The 7146-nt window shown below is 38.7% G+C and overlaps 1 long non-coding RNA gene across 1 annotated transcript; it reads left to right on the top strand.

Moving 5' to 3' along the window:
- Positions 1-3763, top strand: LOC107862656. The gene is made up of 3 exons (XR_007051121.1): positions 1-199; positions 297-384; positions 3637-3763. It is a non-coding gene; the product is annotated as an uncharacterized LOC107862656 (long non-coding RNA).
- Positions 3764-7146: the final 3383 nt, after the last annotated feature.

Genomic DNA, 7146 nt, shown 5'->3' with positions numbered 1-7146 from the left:
GAGACGGAGCAAGTTCCGCCGGAATTCGACAGTACGCTGGCGTTGAAGGTGATCGATCACATAAGGCATGAAACTCGAAGTATTTTCTGATATACATTTTGCTTCATTTACTTTCACCTCCAATTTGTTCAATGATTTTGTAAATATAGTGAAAGGTCAAAAGGTTATACACAATGACAACAAGAAGGATTTTTACATCGTAAGTGCATTTTACGTTGTTTTTGCAAGTTAATTGCCTCATTTCCAGCTTGCTAGCTTAACTTGTTATGGATAGTTAATTCAATTGTCAAATATAGATTATCGTGGTGTCCGGGCGGCTGGCTTATGTACATCTTGATTAATTACGCGGGTGACCTGCCACCTCCCACCAGCAACACGTACCAGGTACGAGTTAGCTCTGTCCATCAATGTTAGAAAAGATAGAAAGAAATCACCTAGTATTTGTCTCTATTGGAAATTGAACCTGAGACCTCATAGTGCTCAACCTACGTATTTTGTGAACCAAAGTTCAAAGATGATTTACAGCCTCAGAATTTAAAGATCTCAATATGTCTCTTTTAGCTAAACTAGCATGAAAAAGTACTAATTGAGCCTGATTTGATAGTTTCTTAAGTGGTTAAAGGTAAATATTTTCCTAATTTAACTAATAGATCTACATTTTGGGTAAGAAAAGCATTTTGTAGGAATGTGATATTTTAAGTAGAGGTGTTAGATGGGATATTCAAATGGTATTTCTATGAGACAATGAAGATCCTTTTATTTTTTTAAGTTCAATAACTGGTGTTACAAAAATTTGAAGTGTCAGAATTGATTGATGATAGCACTAGCTCTTAAGATATTCAATGAGCTGCTTTTTTAATCAAGATGATACAACAACAACAAACCCAGTGTATTCCCACTTAGTGGGGTCTGGGGGGGTAAGATGTACGCAGTCCATACCTCTACCTCTGATGAAGTAGAAAGGCTGTTTCCGAAAGACCCCCGGCTCAGGCACAAGATATCACACAAACACATAGTAAAGCACAGAAGCAGATGACAATAATATAAATAAGGCACCCATACGGACTATAAAACAGAGGAAAGCAGAGGAAAGCACACAGATTCGTAATAAGCATGGAACACTGAATACGGAATCATAACAGGAATAAAAAATAAAAAACCCCCACCAAGTAATTCCCTACACTAGCGACCCAATCTGGCCCTACTCTTCTGCCGTAATTCGCCTCTTCCAGACCTTCCTATCTAGGGTCATGTCCTCGGTGAGCTGTAACTGTTCCATGTTCCGCCTAATCACCTCACCCCAGTACTTCTTCGGCCTACCCCTACCCCGCCTAAAACCATCCAACGCTAGCCTCTCACACCTACGGACCGGGGCATCCATGCCCCTCCTCTTCACGTGTCCGAACCATCTCAATCGTGCTTCCCGCATCTTACACTCCACTGAAGTCACACCAACCTTCTCCCGGATAGTCTCATTCCGAACTCTATCCCTTCGAGTCAGTCCACACATCCAGCGCAACATCCGCATTTCTGCCACCTTCATTTTTTGGATGTGGGAGTTCTTAACTGGCCAACACTCCGCTCCATACAGCAAGGCCGGACGGACTACCACCCTATAGAATTTGCCTTTAAGCTTGGGCGGCACCTTCTTATCACACAGGACCCCCGACGCGAGTTTCCACTTCATCCAACCCGCCCCAATACGGTGCGAGACATCCTCGTCAATCTCACCGTTACTCTGGATCACGGACCCGAGATACTTGAACTTGTCCCTCTTACATACCTCCTGTGCTTCCAGCTTCACTACTACCTCATTCTCTCGCCTCACGTCATTAAACTAACATTCCACATACTCTGTCTTGGTTCTGCTCACCCTGAACCCTTTAGACTCAAGAGTTTGCCTCCACATCTCTAATTTGTCATTTATACCCCCTCGAGTCTCATCAATCAGAACTACATCGTCCGCAAAGAGCATACACCACGGCACCTCCCCTTGAATACGCCGCGTCAACACATCCATTACTAATGCAAACAAAAAGGGACTAAGAGTAGATCCCTGATGCAATCCTGTCCGGACAGTGAAATGCTCTGAGTCTCCTCCCGCCGTCCTCACCTGGGTTTTCGCTCCCTCATACATATCCTTAATTACTCTGATATATGCCTGCGGTACTCCCCTCACCTCCAAGCATCTCCACAGCACCTCCCTGGGGACTTTGTCGTAAGCCTTTTCCAGGTCGATAAACACCATGTGCAGATCCTTCTTCCTTTCCCTATACTGCTCCACCAACCTCCGTACCAGGTGGATTGCCTCCGTCGTCGAGCGGCCGGGCATAAATCCGAACTGGTTTTCCGAGATGGACACTATCCGTCTCAGCCTCACCTCGACCACTCTCTCCCAGATCTTCATAGAGTGACTCAATAACTTAATCCCCCTATAGTTATTGCAACTCTGAATGTCCCCCTTATTCTTATAGAGAGGGATCATGGTACTCCACCTCCACGCCTCGGGCATCTTTGCCGTCCTGAAAATTTCATTAAACAATCCAGTCAACCACCTTACACTAGCCTCTCCAACAAACTTCCAAAACTCCACCGGTATCTCATCCGGCCCCGTCGCCCTACCCCTACGCATCCTGCGGACTGCCTGTCTAACCTCTTCTACCTTAAAACGTCTACAATAGCTAAAATCCCGACACTCCTCTGAGTGCTCCAGTTCCCCTAACACAATAGCTCTGTCCCCCTCGTCATTCAAGAGCCTATGAAAGTACAACTGCCATCTCTTCTTTATGTGGCCGTCCTCCACCAACACTCTACCGTCTTCCCCCTTAATGCACCTCACCTGATCGAGGTCACGACCCTTCCTCTCCCTAGCCTTAGCGAGTCTAAACAACTTTAATCAAGATGATGAATCTGTTTTATCTATTTCAATTTTTTCTGCGGCTATGATAGACTGATTTGATATTTTATCATTTTGAAAAAATAAGATGCAAAGTCTAGCAATCATCTTGCAAAATTGATTCTTATTAATGATAGGAGTTCGGCTAATCATCTAGAAAATAGATCTCGTGTCTTTTTTGAATCCCTTTGAAGCCATTTATGATTTTTAAAGATTAAAAGGAAGTTGAAATATTTTTAATGAGATTGAAATATTTTTAGTGAGACGTGTTTTAAATACATTGAATGCTAATTACATTATTACAAAAAAGATTTTATTGTGAAGATGAAATCTGTCATTTTTGTGTAATGGAACCTGAAACCTTAGAGCACATGTTTCATTTGTATGTCATGTAGAAAATGAGCTTGACACTCTGGCTAAAATTTCATGATATCTTATATTTCGTTGCTCGATGGTATAAATTAGTTTTGGATGTTAAGTTTTTTTTAATGTAACTGATAGTGCGTATCTATTTTATGGATGATGGCAAAGACTACTAAAACAACAACATACCTAGTGTAATACCACAAGTGGGGATGTGAAAGACTAGTAATAAATATCTCTTTGATTCAGTACTATGGAGTGAAGGTGATGTATTATCTAAAGCATTATTTGATTTTAGCGAATTTATAACTGGGTGAACAATGTTAGTGCTATTCGAGATGTTTCCGTTAATGTGAATTTACTCAATGTTTCTCTAGACTTTTGGTGGTTTATGTTGATGCAAGTTTGGATCAAAAGGTTCACAAGAGAGTATTATAATGGTAGCCTTGAAGGCTAATGGTGATATGCTTCATATCTATGGTAGTCCAATTCATTTTGTGGGAGAAGTCATAATAGCTGAACTGTTGGAAGAAAAACAATTCAAATGGCTATTGGAAGAATGTAAGTATCTTGTTAGATTCGTCAACAATGATTCAAATGCTTAATGCATGAATATTGTTTTTCACAGAAAGTATTATATGAGTACTGTTTATGAAGATATTTGATATCTCAAGTAAGTCTGAATTATTTTATTTTTCCTGATATAAGTTAACATTTTAATACTTGTGTTCATAAGTTAGTTAAGTTTCCATCATCATTGCTTAGTGAAATTTTTTAGTTTGACCAAGTCCCTCATCGATCCTAGTATTAATTACATCTATAACAAGCTTGGTACTTATGTCTTCTATGCACCAACTTGAGGGGGATGTTATAGCATATGAGTAGGAATAGGAATAGCTTATAGAATCCTACATGGAAAAATTGTAATGTTGTGTCTTATTAGGAAAAGGATTGTAATGTTGTGTCCTATTAGGAAAAGGATTGGAATGTAGTGTCTATAAATAGGGTCTCAATGTACTAATGTAGTTACAACAAATCAATAATGTTCTTCTCTTATATTTCTTCACAAGAACTCCATGCCTTGTATATTCCATTTGAACCTAGTGCAACTATGATAACTCATGAGTAAACTACCATCAGCTATGGTAACCCTAATAGGATTGACTTGTTTGATAACACAACCACTCTCTTTAGCTGTCTCCATGTCCAAGAAGCTATGACTGCTTCCTGAATCAAGTAACACAATCAATTCTTTCTTACTAGTTTCCCTTTTAACCTAATAGTATTAGGAACCTCTACTCGTGATAGGGAATGGAGACTGATAGCCTCATCCACTATCTCTTCCTCAGTCAATGGCAAGGGTTCCACATCATCCTCCGGAATGTCTTCTTCTGTAACTAGATGAATTTCTTGATCCACACTACCAGTTAATGCATTTAACCATTTGGTTTTGCATTGATGGCCCAAAAAGATACTTGTCACCACACTTGAAACACAAGCCTTGTGCCCTTCTAGCCTCTATTAGTTTGGTTTTACTGAAATTTTGTCTCTTTGGAGCTACTCTACTTAGACGGAATGGGTACTCATTTGTGCCTGGTGGGATAATCCACTCTTGCCCCTATAGTCCTGACCTTCCTATTAGCAATCTCCAACACTTTCTCCTGGTGTGTAGCTTTATCAACAGCTTGACTCAGAGTGAAGAGGTCAAGCATCTTAACTGTCCTCTTTGAGACTCTCAATGAAGAACCCAAAAAAACTACTCTGGAATTGTAGGATTCCTTCTCAAAACCCAGAACTTTAGGTCTTCAAATTCCTCCAAATACTCATCCACGCCCCTTTTTTGTTCTAAGTTTTTGAATTCACCTAACAAATTCATAGTACTATTAATAGAATCCGAAAATCTCGTACAAATGTCTTCAGTAAATTCAGACCACCTTACAGTTCCCTTGCTTAAATGATATGAAAATTACCATGGCTTTGCGGCCACTAATGCAATATTGCCATTTCTAGCTTCACTTCTGGTTCCATCACATTATTATAATTGAAATACCTCTCACATTTACGAAGCCATGCTTGAGGATTACCTTCCTCAAAGTAAGGAAATTCAATTTTGTGAGTAAAATTGTGCATGTGGGGCCTTCCTACAAATACAGGAATATGATTGTGATCCCCAGTCCCATGCCTGGTACCTGACCCCCACTTGCTTGCATGTTAACACCTGGTGGAGTTCTCAAGATACCGGACTCAGTTGAAACCAGCTTCTCAATCTGTAGATCCAATTTCCGGCACAAATCATCAATTTTGTGATTAGTGGACTCAGACTTCTAACTCATTTCTCCAATGTGATATGTAGTTGTGCCTTCATTTTGTGAGATTCTCTTCCATGGATTTTGACCTAGTTTCAGTAGTTGTCATTGTAATTGCTCCAGGAAGGAGCTCTGATACCTCTTGTAATGGACTTGCTAACTGAAATTGTACATGGAACAAAATTGGGGAATTTTATTGATCAATCAACTAGAATTTATTACAACTAAAAAGAACAAAATCAAGCTTCTCTAATCCTTCATTAATGGCGATTTCTACTACTGGTCCTGCAAAGAAGAAGAAAAAGAAGAGTGTTGGTTGAGGGAGAGAATTTGAGAGAGAAGGGAATTAGAGAAAGAATTTTGGGAAAGAAAAATACCAGCCGGATGAAAATGGAAAATGGAAAATGAAAGTACTTCACATCCTCTAAGTGTAACTTGTTCGTTGAACTTCACAAATTTTCACTACATTGATGAGAAAAAAAAACTAGAGCGAAAATTAAAGGTCAGTCTTCAAAATATTAAGCAAAACAAGGTGATCAACAAGTAGACAATTAACTACAAGAATAACTAATTGCACATATGGTGATCAAAACCAACTAATATATATAAAACAAGTACTTTAATTTAAGTCGGGGAAACAAGTGTACACAAAGAATCAAAGTTTTACCAGAACTTGCAGGCAATTACTGTCGGTCATTACTTTACAGGACTTCTCATGAATCAATAGACAGTTCTTCTTGCTCTCCTCAGATGCTTCCATCTCCTCCCTATACAAAGCAAGCTTTCCAACAACTTCTAAATGTTACATAGTATATGAAACTCATGAAAATATCACATAGAAGTTCAACTTCAAAAAAATAACACTAATAAAAAACAACCGATGAAATGGTGAACCAACGCATATTACGATGTAAGAAATAAACCATGTAACCCTATTGAGGAAACTTATTGATGTTCAACTTGATGGTCCATTTCCCTTTTGCAAATTTATTAGAATACCTTTGTATTTTCAAGAATAGACCCATGTAATCTAGTGTCCTAGGTGCAAACTAAATGTTGTAGGCATGCATTAAACAACAAATACACAGATAACAAAGGGAAGGGGGAGTCAAAATTCCACACAGATAATAACTTGAATCTTGATATGTATAAAGCTCAAAAAAAAATTATACTAAAATATGTATGAATAATTAATGAATTAACATTTTCTCCAAATAGGTTACATATTAATGCAGCCACAATCCTTTCATTTTTAAGGTAGTTAATCATTCAGGTCAACTATTTGCATTTTTTGACATAACCCCATTTTTGCATATCATGGCTATTAATGGTTGAGAGCAGCTAAAAATTGAAGAAAAAATGCAGTATTAAAAATCAAACGCAACAAAGAAGAAGAATTAATACCGTCCGAGACAAAGGAAACAATAAGGTGAGAGCAAGTAAGACCCTTTGTTAGGTCAGAATGTGTAATGTCTTGGAATAGCAGTTAGGGTTTACGAGTGGGGAGAAATTGAATCAGCTAAATCGAATTAGGGGAAATAAAGAGGAATTTATTAGCTAGATAACTTGGATCATGACAGC

The sequence above is a fragment of the Capsicum annuum genome, unplaced genomic scaffold (assembly GCF_002878395.1).
Source record: "Capsicum annuum cultivar UCD-10X-F1 unplaced genomic scaffold, UCD10Xv1.1 ctg72740, whole genome shotgun sequence".
NCBI classification, from domain to species: Eukaryota; Viridiplantae; Streptophyta; class Magnoliopsida; order Solanales; family Solanaceae; genus Capsicum; species Capsicum annuum.
Note: the sequence above shows the minus strand (reverse complement) of the source record. Positions and strands in the feature narration are given on the sequence as shown.